This window comes from Sinohyriopsis cumingii, chromosome 18, assembly GCF_028554795.1.
Source record: "Sinohyriopsis cumingii isolate HCF-2022 chromosome 18, ASM2855479v2, whole genome shotgun sequence".
NCBI classification, from domain to species: domain Eukaryota; kingdom Metazoa; phylum Mollusca; class Bivalvia; order Unionida; family Unionidae; genus Sinohyriopsis; species Sinohyriopsis cumingii.
In genome coordinates, this window is record NC_142978.1 from 58,242,830 (window position 1) to 58,256,135 (window position 13,306).

Genomic DNA, 13,306 nt, shown 5'->3' on the forward strand with positions numbered 1-13,306 from the left:
GTTTTTGTTTATATGGGTATTTTTTACACCTGTTTTAAACAGTTTGTCTTTTCCATCTCACGTTTGCTTTTTTACAACTATTTTATTCATCACTTTCCATTTGTTTCTTGGATGAAATCTAAAAGAGCTAAAGTTGTTCAAATACGCTTGATGATCTTCGTTCAAAAGTATTCTCCAGTGGGTGGTTATGTGTGTTTAAGAAATGAGCGGTTGGCCAGTAGAATTACAACCTAAACTACATATGCTATCGCGTGGCTTCTCTATCCGATGTTTCTGTCTAACTAAAATCAAAGAGCTTTTCATGCAACGCCAGAATGGTACGTTTTGCACAAGTCGGAAAAGCCATTGGCTGATGGGATGAGGAGATGTCTGACGTAATACTGATAATATGAAGTTACTCAGACACAAACAGTTTCATTGGCTGATTGCATCGGAAGTAGTGGGAAATTATATTCTTTTAAGTTTTCAATATAACTTTGGTTTAAAAGATTGTAAAAAATATGTCTAGAACAATTTGGCGGTAGGGAGAGATTTTTTGAAGTTTCTTAGCCTTTTATTTTGTTGATGTGATAAAAGAAGCATTTTGTTAGATCGTCGTATGGCGAGGCTCTCACGAGAGTCTAGCTGAATGAAACTACCTCTGCTTGGGTCTTTGGAAGGGGAAGGGGAGCTCCATGGTTAAACACACTCAAATGCCCAAAACACACAAATGCAATTACATTTCTTCTACCCATATGCATTCACTCATAACTGGGGCATATGAACACATGGTCACTGTGTGTGTGTGTGCGTTTGAGTTTTGTTGTTCAAACATTCTTGGGGAGTTATTATTTGTTGTTGTTAACAGTTAGGCACTATCTTTGATCATTCTTTTAATTTCTTTTCAAGTATTGCAGTTCAGTCATTGATGTAAGTCGATAGTTTGATTTTTAACAAATCACTACTCTTTTCAGTTACTTTCTATTCATTTAATCACCTTTTTCAGACAAATTCTTACTACCTAGGAATAGAAGCCTGCACGAAGACATATAGGAGCGTATGTCTCCATACTCGGTTAGTACAATATTCTCTTGTGTGTATGTTTGCTATGCAGTATTATTATCTACATGTACAGACCCTAGCAGACAACAGTAGTGAATAGGGATACCCTAGGGACAATGGGAATTAGCATTACAGACACCCCCCGGGACAATCTGGGGACTATGGAAATTTAGCATGGAAAAAAATCGTGGGACAATCTGGGGACAAGGGGAATTAGCATTACATGGGAATAGAGTTTGGGACTGTCTAGGGACAAGGGAAAATTGAACATGGGGGAATAAAGTGTGGGTCTGTCTAGGGACAAGGGGAATTGAATATGGGATTTTTTTTTTTTTAAAAATTTTAAAATAAAAATTATTTTAAAAAAGGGGTAGGCAATTGAAAAGTCATTCTCTTTTCGAGAAATATGGGTGGCCCTGAAAAGGGCCTTTGGGTTTATGTTAATGTATCCATTAACATAAAGGGCATCTGCGGCATCTTCTTGTCCTCAAGCTGCGTCTTACTCGAGGGCCATAAATCAGTGTCCTCTTGAGGCAACCTTGTCTTTCTACGTATACTCTTCGTATCCACAGACTGGTGTCTGACTTGTCGACAATGGTCCACTTGGACCGGACATACATGAGTATGTCCGTCCTAAACATCATGGAAGACACAAGGGTGGATGATTCGACTGTGGTCCACATCTTGAAGCGACGAGAACAGGTGAATCAATGCAGTGAACTGCGCTTATTTATAGGTACAGGAAGGATTGAAACGGATTGAGTTCATTCACCAATCCGAACACGCGTTACAAAATTCAGTCAGCCCGCATCCAATCCGAAGAGAGCAGTCTGTGACGTCACGTGGTCTATATAGATTTGCTAGCGCTTGTGTGCAGTCAATCTATGCGACAGTGATTCAACATGACGGAAACTCAGAAAACGATCCATTGGGGTGCACCAGCAGGGGAGACCGCCCAAGGGAACCCGGACTTACTTTCAGAAGTGGTAAATTGGGATTTTGTGGATTTTCTTACCTCGCAAGAATTTGTTCCGGAACCTTCGTTACCTTCTTCATTACCGCAAGTGGAGAATTTTAGACAGAGACAGAAAGAAGAATTGAAGAAATTTATACAACGACAAAAGGAAGCGGAACAAGCTTTTCTCCTACAGCAGCAAGAAGAAGAGGTAAGAAAAAAACAACAGCAACAACAGCAAGAAGAAGTAGCAGCAAAGAAACAAGAGGGTGAAAATCAAACGGTCACGGTACTGTTGGACATTTTAGCGGAGTTAAGGAGTCTGAAACAAATGTATCAGACTTCTTTATTACGACCGAAGAGAATACGACCTTCCCGAGCTAAACACGTCATCCCTGTGACTAAGCCTACCGTACCACCCTTAGTGATTTCAACCCAATCATCATCAACATTACGCAGTCCAGAAGTAGGCCTTGGCCGTGGCAAAGGCTTAAGGCAGTTAAAGTTGATTGCTTAAACTCACCCTTACACCAAAAAAGGCCCTTTTCAGGGCCACCCACATTTCTCGAAAGGAAATACAATTTCAATTTGCCAATAATTCAAAAAAAAAAAAACCCACCCATTTTACCCTTATAGTATGTGTCTGTGTATGAGTGCGTGAGTGTAGCTTCTTATTTTAAAATCAAAACTCAAAGACACTTACATTGTATCATTAATTTATTCTTTTTTCCATTCTTACAATCCAATTCACAATTCACAACAGAACACTTTAAACAAAAGTTCATTGACTTCTTCTGCCTCCTTGTTTAGTCTCTCTGTTTATTGAATTTCTTCACCGTCACACTCTTTTCCTCTTCTTCCTCGCTTTCTTCCCTTCTTCTTTTCTTCTCCTGTTTCTTTTTCTTCACCTGTCTTCTTTCTTCCTCAGAAGAATCCCTTTCTTCCTCTGAAGAATCCCTCTCTTCTTCTGAAGAATTCCTCTTTTCTTCTGATTCCTCTTGTTTCTTTTTTGGGCAATATGGAGACCAATGTCCTTTTTCTTTACAATAATAACAGGTATCTTTACTTTTGTCTTTTTTAGCCCCTGTTTTTTTTTCTTTTTTGACGGTCTGGACACTCTGAAGACCAATGCCCTTTCTTCTGACAGATATAGCAAGTATCTTGACTTTTATCTCGAAAGGAAGGAGAGTAGTCCGTGGGCTGGTCTGAAGAGAATTTTCTAATGACCCCTCGCAAAGCTCTGACGAAACGTTCGATTTGGCTAGTCTCTTCCATCGTTGTGCTCGGCTTGAGAGTGAAATGCATAGTGAAAGGACAAGACACACATTCTTTTATATACGCTGGTCTGCCATGACTATAAATTAGTCTATGGTGTTTAAACTTGAGTCATTTGACGTTTTGCACTCAAGATGAAACGATCCTATTCATTCAAGAAGAAAGAAGAAGAAAGTAAGAGGCAGAAACGTGATCTATCGCCTCGTACCAGGGCTGAAATCTTGGCACAAATTCATGCCAGTGATTTTGAAGAGGACATGAGTGAACCAGAATCCGAACCCTCTAAACCAAGTTCACCACCCTTAGTCAACCCTGAAAAATACTATTCCATTCGAGAGACGGAAAAGCGCTCCTCTAGAAAATTTAGAACCACGGCTTACAAATACACTGTGAAGTTTAAAGATTTCAAGGCTGAAGTGCCGTTAGAGAAAGCAGAAGTGTTTATCACTGGGGTGTGGGATTCTTTGCTCATCGCACTCAAGCGACAATGTCAACCCAAAGAAGACGATCGCTTGAGACTTTCCATACAACACGACGGTTTGAAATCCCCTGTTTGGATCGAGTTTAGCACCCCTGCAGAATTGACTGCTTCCAAAGTCATGGACAAGATTCAACACGTGCAACAATCTAATGATCAGTTTGACATCACCGATGGTAAAGCCACACTGGACATGACCCACGTCTCTCCTCCTCAAGGGACTGGACGCAGAAAGATGTTATTGGTGGACGACCTTCGCAACACCAAAACAAGTCTCGTCCGAATTAACAACCCTCAAGACCAGATGTGTTTAGCCCGTGCCATCGTGGTGGGACGAACCTATGCCAACAAGAACGACACGGTAGAATGGAAAAGAACCTGGGAGAACATTCGAAAATCGAACCGAGCCAAACAACGAAATGAAGCAGAACTCCTGTTACAACAAGCCGGACTGTCCAAAGACACACCCTGTGGCATTCCTGAGATGCAAAAATTGCAAGATGCCCTAGCTCCACGATACACCTTGAAAGTGCACCCTCAAGAAATGCGCGGGCCTCTGTTGTTTCGAGGCCAAGATTTTAAGGATGGAAAATACATTCATGTTTATTATCACGATGACCATTTCGATACCATTATGAGTATCACTGCATTCCTGGGATACGGTTATTACTGTGAGAAATGTGACCATGGTTATAACAATCGAGAGCAACACAAGCATTGTGGATTGAAATGCCCAGGATGTTTGGCCTCTCCACCCTGTCTGAGCGAAGAACCAGTGCCTTGTTCAACTTGTCTGTGCACGTTTGTCAGCCCTACCTGTTACCAACAACATTTGAAGACGCAAGGTTCACAGCAGAAATGTGCTTGTCAACTCCTGAGATTGTGCCCTACGTGTGGACAAGGCATATGTACCAATACTGCCAAGGCACACGTATGTTCAGGAAAGAAAAAATGGCACATTTGTCACCACATCGTGGACTTGGAACACCAATGCTACGTGCAAAAATACCAACCCCCACCAGAGAAAGAGGACGGTCACAAGAAGAAAGGCAATTTCATCTTTTTCGATTTCGAATGCATGCAAGAGACCGGCATTCACATTCCTAATTTCTGCGTGGCTCATCGAGCTTGCGAGAAGTGCATTCAAGAACCTATCTTCAGTCATTGCCCTCACTGCAGCAAGATCCTGGAGGGCGTGAAAAAATCTTTCGGGGACCGAACACGTTAGCCGATTTTGCCCAATGGGTTTTAGACCCCGTCGACAAGACGTGGAGCCAAGAGGACATCGAACGTTACGGAGATTGTCATCGCCATGCCACAGTGATGGCTCACAATTTCTCCGGATACGATGGACAGTTTCTTTTGAGATACTATACGGAACAAGGCACCGAGCGTCCTAAAGTGACTTTGAACGGAGCCAAAATCATTTTCATGCAAGTGGGACAAGTACAGTTTAAAGATTCGATGAGCTATTTGGCCATGCCTTTGAGTCGAATGCCTAAAACGTTTGGAATGACAGAAATAGCTAAAGGGTACTTTCCTCACTTTTTCAATACGGAAGCCAATCAACACGCCGTTCTACCCCATTTACCTGAGGCTCACTATTACGACCCCGACAACATGCCTACCGAACAACGAGAAGCTTTCTACGCTTGGTACCAGGCTCACGCCTCGGACTCTTTCGAGTTTCAGGAGAAATGCTAAAGTATTGTCGTTCCGACGTGGACATTTTACGGCGTTGCTGTGGAAAATTTCGAGAACTGTTCATGGAACACGGAGGGGTCAATCCTTTGAAAGAAGCTTGCACCATTGCCAAAGCGTGTTCCTTAGTGTATCGACAACGATTCATGCCTGAAAACACCGTGGCTGTCATCAGCCCTCAAACGACCAACTTTGTCAAACGTCAGTACTCGGTCAAAGCCCTACGTTGGTTACATTACTTGTGCGACAAGGAAGACAAGTGGATTCAGCATGCCCGCAACGGAGGGGGTGAAAAGACCATCGGAACGTATGCGGTCGATGGCTGGGACTTAGAAAACCCCAAGATCGTGTACGAGTTTAACGGTTGCTTATTTCACGGATGTCCCGTCTGTTACCCTGACCGTAGCACTAAAAATCAGTTTTTACAACGAACCATGGAAGACTTGTACCAGGACACATGTCAGCGGCGCTTAAAGTTGGAACAGCAAGGATACCAAGTGGTGGAAATGTGGGAACACGAGTACGATCACCGTATGAAAACCGATCCCGAGTTTAAATGCCTCGTGGAAAGTTACCAGTTCATGGACCCGCTGAACCCTAGGGATAGTTTGTACGGAGGAAGGACCAATGGCACCTGTTTGCTGTACCAAGCCGACGAAGAGAAAGGAGAAGAAATCAAATACTTGGACGTGTGTTCGCTGTATCCCTACGTGTGCAAATATTGTCGCTTTCCTGTAGGGCACCCGCAATTGCTGACGGAACACATCGACCTGGTCAACATTCGACAATACGAAGGCTTGATCAAGTGCAAAGTTTTGCCTCCCACGAACCTATACCATCCCGTCTTACCTCACCATTGTCAAGACAAACTGATGTTTCCCTTGTGCCGTACTTGTGCCGAAACGTGCAACCAAGACCAACCTTCTCAGCACAGCCAGGAAGAACGTGCCTTGACGGGAACCTGGGTCAGTGTAGAATTGTTCAAAGCTCTGGACATGGGATACCAACTGTTAGAAGTGTACGAAATTTGCCACTTTCCCAAGACACAACAATACCACAAGGGTGATCCCAGTCAGAAAGGCATTTTCGCTGACTACGTGGATGCCTTTTTGAAACTGAAACAAGAAGCCAGCGGCTATCCTTCCTGGTGTCACACTCCCGAAGACCAAATACAATTCAAAGAGAAATACTATGAACAAGAAGGCATCTCTTTAGACCACATCGAGAAAAACGAAGGCAGGCGATCGTTTGCCAAAGTGATGTCAAATTGTTTGTGGGATAAAATGGCACAACGACCGTGTTTACCCAAGACGGAATATTTGACAGAACCTTCCCGCTACTTCCAGATGATTCACGACAAAACCAAATACATGAAACACGTGGACGTCGTTCGCGAGGATTTGATCTTGGTCAATTACGAAGAAGATTTGGACTTTGTACAAGACGACCCTTTTGGAAATGTCATCATTGCGGCTTACGTGACAGCTTATGCTCGCTTAAAATTGTACGAAGCATTAGAACTGTTAGGGGAACGCGTCCTGTACTTTGACACGGACAGTTGCATTTACATCCATCACCCGAGTCAACAGCACCCTGACATCGAAGGAGACCGTTTAGGAGCCTGGACAGACGAGCATCCCGACGACAAGATTCTAAGTTTCGTCAGTGGCGGTCCCAAAAATTACGGCTACGAATACCGTGACAAACAAGGAGAAGTGCACACGACGTGCAAAGTGAAAGGACTGACTCTGAATTATCGTACCAGTCGAGTGGTCAACATTGGGGTATTGAAAGAAGCCTTGCAATCGGGAGAGGATGGAAACTTTAAAGTGACCACCTATCAACCGAACAAGATTGTACGTTTACCCACTCACCACATCGTCAGTCGGCCCTTGGAAAAAGTCTATCAAATCGTGTACCAGAAGCGAGTTCGACTTCCCAATCATTTCACCTTACCGTATGGACACGTCGGTATTGGTCTGTATATAAAAAGGAACCCTAGGCAAGACCGATAGTTCATTGGGACTACCAAGACCAAGCGAACAAGATGAATACTTTCAGAGAAACACAAAACAAGTTGTTTAGAAAGGCACAATTCAAGTGTGAGGCTTCTGAAGTGGAATGCGATTGTGAGCCTTGCGATGGGTACGATGCTGTACGTTGTGACCTTAGCGATGCCGTAAAGCATCATGGGAACTTTGTTCTTACGACCCCTATCATGGAAAGTGATGCTGTGCGTGTCAAACCTGAGGGATGCGAAAGTGATGCCGCTCGTCCTCTTGGACATTTTACTGGGTTTCGTTTTAAAGGGGAATGTTCACCTTCACGTCTACCCCCTTACGGATGTCATCCAGCCCTGAGCAAACTCCTGCCCATGTCACTCAACCCTCATCGAAACGAACCTGTGAAAGACGAATATTCGTTTCCTGTGCGTTTGTCGGAATACTGCGACTTTGAAAATCGTCTTCAATCGTTCAAAGGAAAATGGCCTAAGTATCTGGGAGGACCGACCCCCGAAGAATTAGCCAGAGCCGGATTTTTCTACTTGGGCGAAGGAGATAATGTCAAGTGCTTCAGTTGCGGTGTGTCACTTCATTACTGGGAACCGCAAGATTCGGCCTACGATGGTCACCGAATTGTCATTACTTACCCTTAGTGGGACCGAGACATTGAAGTAACTTACCATAATCTGTTCATGGATACTTTACAAGAGAACATTCGTGCTTTGCCTGTGGAGTTGAGAGTTGAGAGAACGCATTTACCGAGAGCTGGTCAAAATACAAGTCAAACGTAAAGAACAATTGCATCCGTTATGTCACCGGTGTTTGAACCACTGGTACCTGAAGGCTATACAAGGATTGATTCAATTGAAAGTGTTCCATTGGACAGACATTGATCAACGATCCCCTAGTTTTAAAAAGGATTGGTTTGGTATGGACGATTCTATCTACTACCTCATTGTAAACGTACTGCATCGAATTCCAGAGGAAGAGTTAACGAATTACCAACATCTTGAACAAAATGTCAACTTAGTGAAAGAGGAAACTTCTGAACGAATTGTAATGTGTAGATTAGTGACTAAACGATTTAAATTCGACACTGAAGTAAAACCATGTTTGTGCAAAGAGTACATTTCTTGTGTCAGACCAAAGAGGATTTAGTATGACCTATTCAAGGATACTTTGCTAGAGAACATTCGTGCTTTGCCTGTGGAGTTGAGAGAACGCATTTACCGAGAACTGATCAAAATACAAGTGAAACGCAAACGCAAAGTTATTCAACCGTTTTTAAATTATGCTCTGTTCCAAAGTACAAGAAGACTGATTATGAGTGGATATTACATCAGGCACAAAGGTAAACGAGGCTATTGGCCACCACCCAAGGATTCCAAAAACAGTGTATATACTTATGGATACTTTACAAGAGAACATTTTGGGCTTGCCTGAGGAGTTGAGAGAAAGGATTTACCGAGAACTGGTCAAAATACAAGTCAAACGTAAAGAACAATTGCATCCGTTACGTCACCAGATCTTTAACCACTGGTACCTGAATGGTATAAGAGGACTAATTCGTTAGAAATTTTTTCAGTTGTCAGACCTTGTTGAACACTTTCAGTTTGTAAATGATGATGAACTAGACGTTCGTAATTTTGGTTACTTCGAGATTCACTTACTGCAACGTATTGAGGAAGACGAGTTAAAGGATTACCAACATTTGTTACATGGAATCTGCTTAGAGAAAGACGAAACATCTAGACAAACTCTGACGTTTCAGTTACAGGATGTAACATTTAAATTCCCTACTGGAGAACGAACATGTCTAGTTAGAAATTACCTTTATTGCTTCCGAAACAAAGAGACTATAAAATCAAGTTGCCATGCCACGGATTATGTCACATATTATTGAACAGATTCCGTGGAAGGAACTCAATGACCATATTCAAACCGTGGATCATTACCATCGATTATTACAAGAACTGTATCCATTCAATTTTGGTCGACAAGTGGTGTGTGTCTTAGTGACTTGTTTTCTGGGATTTCGTTTACCAGCCGATTCTTTGTGGACTCTTTACGATCAGTACTTACCACCTCAATGGCCTTAAATGGTCACGAAAAACTCCTTTTGCTCAAAGCCTTGCGTTTTCATCTGGATACTTCTCGACCTCAACAGGAAAAAAAGATTCGTCAACTTTTAGCTACCCAAGACGTGTATGACGATGTGTGTGTAGCTTGTGACTTACATCCCCATTGGACAGATGTCCGTGCCTGGAAAGAATGGGATTTTGAGGCTTGGACCCAAGAAGTGGCCCAGTATGCACGACCTGTATTAGTGACGGTGCCAGAAGAACCCGTCACCCAGGACAGGACTGTCGTGGACAGGCCTGAAAGACCCTTTCGGGAGGACACTTGTGTGACCTTATCCCCTACTATAGAACTGGTTAGAACATTACCCAAAACATGTTGTACAGACACTTGTGTTTATTCCACGTTAATGGTTATCATGTGCCTTTTATTCTTGTACTTAAGCCTTTGGCTTTTATGTATTTTTGTCTTTCGTATTCATGTTTGAAAAAAACATTCAATAAACGTGTTCTGAAAAAGTATATAAACTCTTGTCTTGTTTGTCTTCGTGTCACAAGTGACATTTCTCACACAATGGCTACCTCTGCTGTCTCTGCTCCCTCTTCCTCCACTGTCAAAGTCATCGACGAACACTTAGATCGTGCCAGTTGGGAGGCTTTGTATCTTCGCCATCCCTTTAACATGCTCATTGCTGGACCTAGCGGTTCAGGCAAAACCGAATTCGTCAAACGTTTCATCGAACATAAACATCATTTGATCGATCGGCCACCTCAGCGGATCGTGTGGTGTTACAAAGAGTGGCAATCGGCGTACAGCCTCTTGCGAGAAAGTCAAGGCGATTCCATCGTGTTTGTGGAAGGCATTCCTAAAGAAGACGACAGCATCGTCTCTGACTCCCGTCAAACCCATTTGGTCATTTTCGACGACATGTTAGGAGAAGACGAAGAAGAAATTAAACTGTGGTTTACGCGCAAAGGGCATCATCGTAATGCCAGTGTCGTTTACATCACCCAAAATTTGTTTCAACAAAGTAAAGCCCATCGCACCATCAGACTCAATGCGCATTACGTGGTCTTGTTTAAAAGCCCTCAAGATAAATCGCAAGTGCAAGTCTTAGCCAAACAGTTAGGAACGCCTTGGCTGACTCAGGCGTACGACGATGCCACTCAAACACCACACGCCTATTTACTAGTCGATTTGAAACCTACGACCCCCGAGGATTTGCGATTTCGTACCCACTTGTTTCACCACTTGTGCCAAGACGGAGGGCCTGTCCTGTACACGTCTCCGTCCTCGACTTAATTTCACTCCACATAAAAAAATCTATAAAAACCTCAGACCCTTTTTCGTCTGTCTCACACAACGTCAACATGACGTCCCTTCAGTCGCATCTTCCCGTCAAATTGATTCGTGCCTTGTATGGCATCAGTCGAGAAAAAAATCCACAAATACGAGCTCGTGTCTTAGAAGCTAGTCTCAAAGAAGTCTTACGATGGTTCACGGTGACGGCACGTCAATTACTCCAAGGAATCATTCAGATTCCTCATCAAACCAAACGCTTTTTCGATCGAAACAAAGTCGCTTTGGTCCAACTGGCCGATCCCCGCATCGACACTCAAACCAAAAAACAAATCATTTTGAAACCTGGAGGGAGCGGTACTCTAGGAGGGGTCATCATTCGCTCTCTCTTAAGATGGGATCCTAATGCCCCCAAAGTAATACCCAAGAAAAACGTCCAACGAGGCTCCAAGAAGAAAAAGACCAGGTCCCCAAGAAGAACTTCTCCAGTGGCGGGACCCTCCTCTGACCAGACACCACCCCGGAAAAAGAAAAGAAGACCCCAGAAAAAGAAACAGAGAAAAAGTCCCCAGAAAAAGAAAAGTCCACAGAAGAAAACTAGTCGCAAGAGAGGCACTTCTTCTTCGGCCAGGACGCAACCTTACACTCGCAAACCACGACCGGCCACGGCGGTGACTGCGTCTCCGGCAGCCTCACGTTCATCCACTTCTCCGTTGATGACACCAAGAACTGAAGAGTACTTGGAGACGTTGATCACACCAAGAACTTCTCCGTTGATGACCCCAAAAAGAACTTCCCCAGTGGCAGGACCCTCCAATTTAGTAGCAGTGGATGCTGCTCACAAAGTACCTTCTCCCAAAATCAAAGTCCAAGAAAGATCGGACATGTTACAAAGTTTACTGGATTTGTCCAAGCAAGAACTGGCTCGATTTAGTCCGTTACGTACCCCTGCACGACGTGTCATGCCTGTCCTGAAACTAATACGACGTAAAGACAATCAGTGGCGACGCGTTCCAGTATAAAAAAGGCCTGTGACCAAGTAGGGTATCAGTGTTTTTTTTTTTGGTGCTCCTGAAGACTCAAAGATGTCACCCTCCAGAAAACCCCAAGGAAAGAAAAGGAAAGGACTACCACCACGTTTAGTCAAACATGGGGACATGTTATCTGTCTTGTCCAAAGCTTCTCCACCTCTACGAAAAAAACTCATTCAATCGGCCTCCAAAGAGGTCATCGATACCGTGTGCGAATGTTGTTTGAACGTTTTGAAAGGCACGATCCCTTTGTCCAAACACCAGAAACAATGCATAAGCAAGCATCGTCACGTTCTTCGCCAAATGGTTCAAAAGAAAATTCCCATTCGTCAAAAAAAGAAGATGTTGGTCCAACGTGGAGGTATTTTACCCCTCTTGTTAGGCCCCATACTGAAAGGAGTCTTGGGAACCATGTTGGGAGGACTGGTGGGAGCAAGATAAAAAGGCCCTCGGAAGTCCCAAGATCTCAGAATCGACCCCTGACAACCCATGGAAGGACGAAAACTAGCTTTAGTTCCTTACAAATGATGGATGGAATACCATCGGTGGCAAGAACAACGCACCCCGCATTTACCTCCCAATCCCAATTTGAGCGAGATGTCCCAGTTACAACACGAATTGCAGTCCTTGATGGATCGCCAAGATTTGTCCGAAACAGAAAAATCGCAAAAGTACGGTCAACTCTTGCAACGACTGCAACTCTTTCACCAGAAAGCTTTAGACGAAACAGCTCTACCCACTTTGAAAGATTTTAAGACCTTGATGAAAAGTCCAGCACCATCATCACTACCGCCACCACCACCACCACCACTACTACCATCCCCAGGGGTCACCAGAGATGCTACCCCACGAAGACCTGAGGAAGAAGAGATGCGAGAAGTGTTTCAAACACCGTCAGCAGCTCCCATTTCAAGTAAGATTGCAGCATCCTTATTGACCCCGTCCCCCACACCCCAACGAGAAGAAATGAAAGCTTGGGTTAAAAAGATGATGTCCACTCCTCCTTCGACAGAAGTGAAAAAGAAAGAAGGGAAACCAGAAGTGAAAAAAGAAAAGAAGACCAAAGCCATTCCATTGCCACCTCCACCACTACCTTCGACTTCTACTCCCGTAGCCCATCGGACACGTAAATCCGTTTCCAAACCACCCTTTCGACCCACCCAAAGTAGCATCACTGAAGAGTGGGTGACTTATTAACACACAAAAAGAAATGGAAAAAGTCTTAGCCAGCATTTACTACGATCCCTCCCATCCTGCAGGTTACGCAGGAGTTCAAAAATTGTATCGTGCTGCCAAAACGCGACTGAAAAGTCTCCGTTTACCTCAAGTGCAACGATGATTACAAGAACAAGCTACATACACTTTACACAAACCCATTCGACGCAAGTTTGTCAGAAGTCGCACCCGAGTGGAAGGCATCGATCATCAATGGCAAGCCGATTTA